The sequence below is a fragment of the Triturus cristatus genome, chromosome 9, assembly GCF_964204655.1.
Source record: "Triturus cristatus chromosome 9, aTriCri1.1, whole genome shotgun sequence".
Lineage (NCBI taxonomy): Eukaryota > Metazoa > Chordata > Amphibia > Caudata > Salamandridae > Triturus > Triturus cristatus.
In genome coordinates this window covers 825,691,090-825,701,670 of record NC_140592.1, presented here as the reverse complement: position 1 = coordinate 825,701,670, position 10,581 = coordinate 825,691,090, and the positions used below count along the sequence as shown (strand labels likewise).

Here is a 10,581-nt window from a genome sequence, read left to right as displayed (position 1 = left end):
AGGGTGATAGTTTTATCTCCGCTTTTTTGGCTTTTAAAGCCAAGAAGGCAGAGTTAAACCCCTTGTTAATAAGGCCCCAAGTGATTTAAGGACTAGAATAGCAACAAAGCAACAAACTCCTTTGTAGGGGTGGGCGGAATTGGCGGAAGGCACTTCCGCCAATTCTCGCGAGAATGCAAGCAATTTCCGCGATCACGCGATATTTCCGTGATCGCGGAAATTGGTGCTTCCGGCCTGCCGCTGCCGCCCGCTACAGGTTGCGGGTCCCTCGAGTCAGCTGTCCATCGTAGTGGGGGAAAGGGCGGAAGATGTTGCCCACCGCTGGTGTGTGGGGCGGGGCTTCCATGCAGTTCACATGCCGCCCGTGGGCCAGAGACGCCGCGGGCCAGAGACCGATCAGAGGAGCAGCTGGTGTCAGGAACTACACGGGGATTGCGCGACAGGTAGGACCACAGCTAGTTTTTGACGGTCGATATGGGGAGAACAGCACACCTGCCCAGCCTCGACCTAGCTCCCGAATGTATTGTGCCGATGAATGCGTTACTGAATTTGAGCTTCAACTCGGGCACCTGCTTTATTTATATTGGCCAGGCAACAATTTCCGTTCCCTCCCGGAAATTGCGACAATTCGGCATTTCCGCGTTCCGGTCGGAACGCGGAAATGTCGAATTGTCGCAATTTCCGGGAGCGGAACGGAAATTGTCGCCCACCCCTACTCCTTTGCCTGATCATGCTCGTTTCGCAAACAAATTTTGCCAGGCATGCCCCAGGTGTACCCACTGAATGGAATTGGATAGCCTGGAATTACAACCTGATACCAGAAGTGCATCAGTCCCTCTGGGCTAACAGCTAAGAGGTTGGTCAAGAATACTGGAGAGCCCAGCTGCATCTTTCTGCAAAGTATGCATAGGAAATCCACTATACAGCTACGGGATTTCAGCTGGTCCCCTTTTCTTCTTCTCAGACTGCTGGGCAGGAACAGATGAAATTGTCCAATTTGGCTCACCAGGAAAGGTAGTGGTTTTCTCTGAAACATTTCGTAGTTTTTGCTTCAAGTCCGGTTTCAGCCAGTCCATGCTAAGCTTCTGTCCATACAACCTCAAGTTATCTTCCACTATGACTTTTTTGGCCATTGCTGCAGCTCGGTGAGAGTTATAGTTGACCACAGTCAGAAGTTCACGTTTCTTGGTGGGGGTTGGGTACAAAATGATGTCCTCAATTCCGGAAGTCAGCTGCTTCAGTGCACATTTCAGCTCCCCCTACTCCAGGTGGCAGGGCATGCCGTCGACGCACAGCTCGCACTTCTTGGTGCTCCGACACACGACAATGCGGTGGTCTTTCTGCACTTCATGGCCGTTCAGTGCAGCGATGGCAGACTGGGCGTTTCTCCGGCTGGTGTACCTGGCGTAGGCAAAGCCCCGGTTCAGGCTGCTGAAGGTCATCATGACGGTACAAAAGGGGGTGGTGATGGACAGAGCATCAGAACCAATCAAACCCTCACACCCAGTCAACAGATCTGGGTTTGATCCATCACCGTTCTTTAGCCCACTCTGCCACCCCAGTTCAGACATGGCCATATGCAAATCAGTCTGACCCTGTGCCTCATGGGAACAGTCCAGCCCGAACTGTCAAGCCATGCCTTCCCTGGACCGGAAACAAGCTATCTAGGACCGGTTTCTGGCATTTCAGCCGTCTTCAGCCAGGCTTGCTTGAATCCAGTGGCAAAGTGAGCAAGGGACTCACGTCTGAGCATACCCTGCCAACTTATGGCGAACAAAGCGGTACAAAAGGGGGTGGTGATGGACAGAGCATCAGAACCAATCAAACCCTCACACCCAGTCAACAGATCTGGGTTTGATCCATCACCGTTCTTTAGCCCACTCTGCCACCCCAGTTCAGACATGGCCATATGCAAATCAGTCTGACCCTGTGCCTCATGGGAACAGTCCAGCCCGAACTGTCAAGCCATGCCTTTCCTGGACCGGAAACAAGCTTCCTAGGACCGGTTTCTGGCATTTCAGCCGTCTTCAGCCAGGCTTGCTTGAATCCAGTGGCAAAGTGAGCAAGGGACTCACGTCTGAGCATACCCTGCCAACTTATTGCGAACAAAGCGGTACAAAAGGGGGTGGTGATGGACAGAGCATCAGAACCAATCAAACCCTCACACCCAGTCAACAGATCTGGGTTTGATCCATCACCGTTCTTTAGCCCACTCTGCCACCCCAGTTCAGACATGGCCATATGCAAATCAGTCTGACCCTGTGCCTCATGGGAACAGTCCAGCCCGAACTGTCAAGCCATGCCTTCCCTGGACCGGAAACAAGCTTCCTAGGACCGGTTTCTGGCATTTCAGCTGTCTTCAGCCAGGCTTGCTTGAATCCAGTGGCAAAGTGAGCAAGTGACTCACGTCTGAGCATACCCTGCCAACTTATGGCAAACAAAGCGGTATAAAAGGGGGTGGTGATGGACAGAGCATCAGAACCAATCAAACCCTCACACCCAGTGAACAGATCTGGGTTTGATCCATCACCGTTCTTTAGCCCACTCTGCCACCCCAGTTCAGACATGGCCATATGCAAATCAGTCTGACCCTGTGCCTCATGGGAACAGTCCAGCCCGAACTGTCAAGCCATGCCTTCCCTGGACCGGAAACAAGCTTCCTAGGACCGGTTTCTGGCATTTCAGCCGTCTTCAGCCAGGCTTGCTTGAATCCAGTGGCAAAGTGAGCAAGGGACTCACGTCTAAGCATACCCTGCCAACTTATGGCGAACAAAGCGGTACAAAAGGGGGTGGTGATGGACAGAGCATCAGAACCAATCAAACCCTCACACCTAGTCAACAGATCTGGGTTTGATCCATCACCGTTCTTTAGCCCACTCTGCCACCCCAGTTCAGACATGGCCATATGCAAATCAGTCTGACCCTGTGCCTCATGGGAACAGTCCAGCCCGAAATGTCAAGCCATGCCTTCCCTGGACCGGAAACTCACTTTGCCACTGGATTCAAGCAAGCCTGGCTGAAGACGGCTGAAATGCCAGAAACCGGTCCTAGGAAGCTTGTTTCCGGTCCAGGGAAGACATGGCTTGGCAGTTCGGGCTGAGCTGTTCCCATGAGGCACAGGGTCAGACTGATTTGCATATGGCCATGTCTGAACTGGGGTGGCAGAGTGGGCTAAAGAACGGTGATGGATTAAACCCAGATCAGTTGACTGGGGGTGAGTGCTTGCAATGTTCAACACTTCGTCCATCATTTCCTTTGGTTTTGCTTTGTTCGCCATAAGTTGGCAGGGTATGCTCAGACGTGAGTCCCTTGCTCACTTTGCCACTGGATTCAAGCAAGCCTAGCTGAAGACGGATGAAATGCTAGAAACCGGTCCTAGGAAGCTTGTTTCCGGTCCAGGGAAGACATGGCTTGGCAGTTCGGGCTGAGCTGTTCCCATGAGGCACAGGGTCAGACTGATTTGCATATGGCCATGTCTGAACTGGGGTGGCAGAGTGGGCTAAAGAACGGTGATGGATTAAACCCAGATCAGTTGACTGGGGGTGAATGCTTGCAATGTTCAACACTTTGTCCATCATTTCCTTTGGTTTTGCTTTGTTCGCCATAAGTTGGCAGGGTATGCTCAGACATGAGTCCCTTGCTCACTTTGCCACTGGATTCAAGCAAGCCTGGCTGAAGACGGCTGAAATGCCAGAAACCGGTCCTAGGAAGCTTGTTTCCGCTCCAGGGAAGACATGGCTTGGCAGTTCGGGCTGAGCTGTTCCCATGAGGCACAGGGTCAGACTGATTTGCATATGGCCATGTCTGAACTGGGGTGGCAGAGTGGGCTAAAGAACGGTGATGGATTAAACCCAGATCGGTTGACTGGGGGTGAGTGCTTGCAATGTTCAACACTTCGTCCATCATTTCCTTTGGTTTTGCTTTGTTCGCCATAAGTTGGCAGGGTATGCTCAGACGTGAGTCCCTTGCTCACTTTGCCACTGGATTCAAGCAAGCCTGGCTGAAGACGGCATAAATGCCAGAAACCGGTCCTAGGAAGCTTGTTTCCGGTCCAGGGAAGACATGGCTTGGCAGTTCGGGCTGAGCTGTTCCCATGAGGCACAGGGTCAGACTGATTTGCATATGGCCATGTCTGAACTGGGGTGGCAGAGTGGGCTAAAGAACGGTGATGGATTAAACCCAGATCAGTTGACTGGGGGTGAATGCTTGCAATGTTCAACACTTTGTCCATCATTTCCTTTGGTTTTGCTTTGTTCGCCATAAGTTGGCAGGGTATGCTCAGACATGAGTCCCTTGCTCACTTTGCCACTGGATTCAAGCAAGCCTGGCTGAAGACGGCTGAAATGCCAGAAACCGGTCCTAGGAAGCTTGTTTCCGCTCCAGGGAAGACATGGCTTGGCAGTTCGGGCTGAGCTGTTCCCATGAGGCACAGGGTCAGACTGATTTGCATATGGCCATGTCTGAACTGGGGTGGCAGAGTGGGCTAAAGAACGGTGATGGATTAAACCCAGATCGGTTGACTGGGGGTGAGTGCTTGCAATGTTCAACACTTCGTCCATCATTTCCTTTGGTTTTGCTTTGTTCGCCATAAGTTGGCAGGGTATGCTCAGACGTGAGTCCCTTGCTCACTTTGCCACTGGATTCAAGCAAGCCTGGCTGAAGACGGCATAAATGCCAGAAACCGGTCTTAGGAAGCTTGTTTCCGGTCCAGGGAAGACATGGCTTGGCAGTTCGGGCTGAGCTGTTCCCATGAGGCACAGGGTCAGACTGATTTGCATATGGCCATGTCTGAACTGGGGTGGCAGAGTGGGCTAAAGAACGGTGATGGATTAAACCCAGATCAGTTGACTGGGGGTGAGTGCTTGCAATGTTCAACACTTCGTCCATAATTTCCTTTGGTTTTGCTTTGTTCGCCATAAGTTGGCAGGGTATGCTCAGACGTGAGTCCCTTGCTCACTTTGCCACTGGATTCAAGCAAGCCTGGCTGAAGACGGATGAAATGCCAGAAACCGGTCCTAGGAAGCTTGTTTCCGGGCCACGGAAGACATGGCTTGGCAGTTCGGGCTGAGCTGTTCCCATGAGGCACAGGGTCAGACTGATTTGCATATGGCCATGTCTGAACTGGGGTGGCAGAGTGGGCTAAAGAACGGTGATGGATTAAACCCAGATCAGTTGACTGGGGGTGAGTGCTTGCAATGTTCAACACTTCGTCCATCATTTCCTTTGGTTTTGCTTTGTTTGCCATAAGTTGGCAGGGTATGCTCAGACGTGAGTCCCTTGCTCACTTTGCCACTGGATTCAAGCAAGCCTGGCTGAAGACAGCTAAAATGCCAGAAACCGGTCCTAGGAAGCTTGTTTCCGGTCCAGGGAAGACATGGCTTGGCAGTTCGGGCTGAGCTGTTCCCATGAGGCACAGGGTCAGACTGATTTGCATATGGCCATGTCTGAACTGGGGTGGCAGAGTGGGCTAAAGAACGGTGATGGATTAAACCCAGATCAGTTGACTGGGGGTGAGTGCTTGCAATGTTCAACACTTCGTCCATCATTTCCTTTGGTTTTGCTTTGTTCGCCATAAGTTGGCAGGGTATGCTCAGACGTGAGTCGCTTGCTCACTTTGCCACTGGATGCAAGCAAGCCTGGCTGAAGATGGCTGAAATGCCAGAAACCGGTCCTAGGAAGCTTGTTTCCGGACCAGGGAAGACATGGCTTGGCAGTTCGGGCTGAGCTGTTCCCATGAGGCACAGGGTCAGACTGATTTGCATATGGCCATGTCTGAACTGGGGTGGCAGAGTGGGCTAAAGAACGGTGATGGATTAAACCCAGATCAGTTGACTGGGGGTGAGTGCTTGCAATGTTCAACACTTCGTCCATCATTTCCTTTGGTTTTGCTTTGTTTGCCATAAGTTGGCAGGGTATGCTCAGACGTGAGTCCCTTGCTCACTTTGCCACTGGATTCAAGCAAGCCTGGCTGAAGACGGCTGAAATGCCAGAAACCGGTCCTAGGAAGCTTGTTTCCGGTCCAGGGAAGACATGGCTTGGCAGTTCGGGCTGAGCTGTTCCCATGAGGCACAGGGTCAGACTGATTTGCATATGGCCATGTCTGAACTGGGGTGGCAGAGTGGGCTAAAGAACGGTGATGGATTAAACCCAGATCAGTTGACTGGGGGTGAGTGCTTGCAATGTTCAACACTTTGTCCATCATTTTCTTTGGTTTTGCTTTGTTCGCCATAAGTTGGCAGGGTATGCTCAGACATGAGTCCCTTGCTCACTTTGCCACTGGATTCAAGCAAGCCTGGCTGAAGACGGCTGAAATGCCAGAAACCGGTCCTAGGAAGCTTGTTTCCGCTCCAGGGAAGACATGGCTTGGCAGTTCGGGCTGAGCTGTTCCCATGAGGCACAGGGTCAGACTGATTTGCATATGGCCATGTCTGAACTGGGGTGGCAGAGTGGGCTAAAGAACGGTGATGGATTAAACCCAGATCGGTTGACTGGGGGTGAGTGCTTGCAATGTTCAACACTTCGTCCATCATTTCCTTTGGTTTTGCTTTGTTCGCCATAAGTTGGCAGGGTATGCTCAGACGTGAGTCCCTTGCTCACTTTGCCACTGGATTCAAGCAAGCCTGGCTGAAGACGGCATAAATGCCAGAAACCGGTCTTAGGAAGCTTGTTTCCGGTCCAGGGAAGACATGGCTTGGCAGTTCGGGCTGAGCTGTTCCCATGAGGCACAGGGTCAGACTGATTTGCATATGGCCATGTCTGAACTGGGGTGGCAGAGTGGGCTAAAGAACGGTGATGGATTAAACCCAGATCAGTTGACTGGGGGTGAGTGCTTGCAATGTTCAACACTTCGTCCATAATTTCCTTTGGTTTTGCTTTGTTCGCCATAAGTTGGCAGGGTATGCTCAGACGTGAGTCCCTTGCTCACTTTGCCACTGGATTCAAGCAAGCCTGGCTGAAGACGGATGAAATGCCAGAAACCGGACCTAGGAAGCTTGTTTCCGGGCCAGGGAAGACATGGCTTGGCAGTTCGGGCTGAGCTGTTCCCATGAGGCACAGGGTCAGACTGATTTGCATATGGCCATGTCTGAACTGGGGTGGCAGAGTGGGCTAAAGAACGGTGATGGATTAAACCCAGATCAGTTGACTGGGGGTGAGTGCTTGCAATGTTCAACACTTTGTCCATCATTTCCTTTGGTTTTGCTTTGTTTGCCATAAGTTGGCAGGGTATGCTCAGACGTGAGTCCCTTGCTCACTTTGCCACTGGATTCAAGCAAGCCTGGCTGAAGACAGCTAAAATGCCAGAAACCGGTCCTAGGAAGCTTGTTTCCGGTCCAGGGAAGACATGGCTTGGCAGTTCGGGCTGAGCTGTTCCCATGAGGCACAGGGTCAGACTGATTTGCATATGGCCATGTCTGAACTGGGGTGGCAGAGTGGGCTAAAGAACGGTGATGGATTAAACCCATATCAGTTGACTGGGGGTGAGTGCTTGCAATGTTCAACACTTCGTCCATCATTTCCTTTGGTTTTGCTTTGTTCGCCATAAGTTGGCAGGGTATGCTCAGACGTGAGTCGCTTGCTCACTTTGCCACTGGATTCAAGCAAGCCTGGCTGAAGATGGCTGAAATGCCAGAAACCGGTCCTAGGAAGCTTGTTTCCGGACCAGGGAAGACATGGCTTGGCAGTTCGGGCTGAGCTGTTCCCATGAGGCACAGGGTCAGACTGATTTGCATATGGCCATGTCTGAACTGGGGTGGCAGAGTGGGCTAAAGAACGGTGATGGATTAAACCCAGATCAGTTGACTGGGGGTGAGTGCTTGCAATGTTCAACACTTCGTCCATCATTTCCTTTGGTTTTGCTTTGTTCGCCATAAGTTGGCAGGGTATGCTAAGACGTGAGTCCCTTGCTCACTTTGCCACTGGATTCAAGCAAGCCTGGCTGAAGACGGCTGAAATGCCAGAAACCGGTCCTAGGAAGCTTGTTTCCGGTCCAGGGAAGACATGGCTTGGCAGTTCGGGCTGAGCTGTTCCCATGAGGCACAGGGTCAGACTGATTTGCATATGGCCATGTCTGAACTGGGGTGGCAGAGTGGGCTAAAGAACGGTGATGGATTAAACCCAGATCAGTTGACTGGGGGTGAGTGCTTGCAATGTTCAACACTTCGTCCATCATTTTCTTTGGTTTTGAAGGTCATCATGAGGCAGAAATCATACAGTTTCCCACTCTATGAAAGAGAGGGATCAATTTATCTTCGTAGATGTCTTGAGGCAGCTTATCAATGAACACCACGGAGCCGGAGGGAGGGGGGGTACCTGCTCATTCATGGGGAGGTCCACCGTACTTCCTGTGACCGTTCACCTGGACCAGGGAGTTTCCAGTTTCTTTGACCCAGGCCAACAGCGCAGCCTTCTTTGCAGGGTTCACAGCATTGACCCACATCTCACACTGTTGGTTTTCCATCTCCATGGCTTCGCTTAGACTTTCGATATCCTACCGCTCATGTGCTGCTTTCTTCCTTCCTTCATTGCCATTTGCTATGACTGTCTTAGCAAACTCTGCTTTGGTTTTTGGAAGCGAGAGCAGGAAACCTGCTCTCGCTTCCAAAAGCCAAAGCAAAATTGCTTTTGCACAAGGGGAGCTGCATGTCAGCAGCTCCCCATGCAGCTCTCCTTGTGCAAAAGCAAAGCAAGGCTCCCGCAGGAGGTGGGGAGCCGGCAGGACCATGGGGGCATTAGGGCTCCCCCAATGGTCAGGCCAGGTCCCCCCTCCCCGCAAATATAAAATAAATAAATAAATAACCCAGGCCAGGTCACGGGGGATGGGGTCCCCGGACCAATAGTGGCCAAGGGAAGGGGGGCCACGCAGCCCCATTCCCGTTTGTTTGAAAAAAAAAAACTAAGATAATGCTCAGGCCCCAGGGGATGGAGTCCCTGGGGCCAAAAGTGGCCCAGGGATGGGGGGCCACGCAGCCCCCCTCTCATAAAATAAGAATCAAAAAAGAAACCGACAACTCGCCGGAGGCCCTGCCCCCTCCATGCAGCACTCTGCAAACGTGCCCCCTGGTGCGTTCTAAATTGGGGGATTAAGTCCCCTTGAATACTGAGGGTCCCTGGGGGCCAACTAGCCCACCAGGTACCTTCAGTAAGTGCCACAGAGCTGTGTTGCAGAGAGGTGGTCTGAGACCACACCCCTTTTTACACCTCTCTCCAATGCAGCTCTGTGGCTCTTACTAGAGGTACCTGGTGGGCTAGTTGGCCCCCAGGGACCCTCAGGATTCAAGGGGACTTAATCCCCCAACCAACAATGTGCCAGGGGGCATGTTTGCACAGTGGTGTAAGGAGGGGGCGGGGCCTGACATAGCAAGTGTGCAAACATGCCCCCTGGTGCGTTGTGAACTGGGGCATTAAGTTCCCTTGAATCCTGAGGGTCCCTGGGGGCCAACTAGCCCACCAGGTACCTCCAGTAAGCGCCAGAGAGCTGAGTTGCAGAGAGGTGGTCCGAGGCCACGGCCCTTTTTACACCACTCTGCAAACGCAGCTTCTGGTGCACTGCTGGTGGGGCAATGAGGCCCTCCTGTGTCCTGAGGACCCCAGGACACAAGTGGACTTCATCCTCCAAGCAGCAGTGTGCCAGAAGCCGCATTTGCAGTGTGGTGTAAAAAGGGGCATGGCCTCGGAACACCTCTCTGCAATGCAGCTCTGTGGCGCTTACTGGAGGTATCTGGTGGGCTAGTTGGCCCCCAGGGACCCTCAGGATTCAAGGGGACTTAATAGGGTTGTTATAGTTAGAAATTATCATTTAAAAACCCTTAGAAATTCACTGAAAAAACCATAGGTTTCAGGGACATTATAGTTAGAAATTGGCATTTAAAAAACCTTAGAAATTCACTGATAAAACCATAGGTTTCAGGGACCTTATAGTTAGAAATTAGCATTTAAAAAACCTTAGAAATTCACTGAAGATAACATAGGTTTCAGAGACGTTATAGTTAGAAATCAGCAATTAAAAAACCTTAGAAATTCACTGAAAAAACCACAGGTTTCAGGGACGTTATAGTTAGTTGGACATTTCACTCATACAAATGTGATGTCATCAGTGATGTCACTGACCATGTCATGAGTGATGTAATATGTGACATTATCAGCAGTGCATTGCGGAGGTGCGAGTTATAGTTAGCTCTACTAACTAGAACGGCTGAATTTCTCTGGTTTTGAAGGAGTGAAATGTCCAACTAACTATAACGTCCCTAAAACCTGTGGTTTTCAGTGAAAATATATATATATATCTTACACACTGCCCATATTCAAGATGAAGAATCCACATGAACTTTTCAAAACTAGTATGACCCTCACTCCAGCTGTTGTCTTGAAAGTTTTATGGTGATCCATCCAGCAGGGGCCAAGAAAAAGGGGCGGGGGTCCCAAAACACGTTTTCCCCATTTTTTAGGAACTTTAGACACGACTACAGTTTTTAATTGCTAAACGGAATTACACCAAATTTGGCAGAAAGGTAGATATTGGTCCAGGGAAGTGACTTTTTGTGGTTTGGTACAAATCTATTTAGTAGCTTCATAGTTATTAAA

The 10,581-nt window shown here is 51.0% G+C and overlaps 1 pseudogene; it reads right to left on the bottom strand.

Moving 5' to 3' along the window:
• Nucleotides 1-712: 712 nt before the first annotated feature.
• Nucleotides 713-8,464, bottom strand: LOC146798910 (dead end protein homolog 1 pseudogene; annotated as a pseudogene).
• Between the last annotated feature and the right edge of the window lie 2,117 nt (nt 8,465-10,581).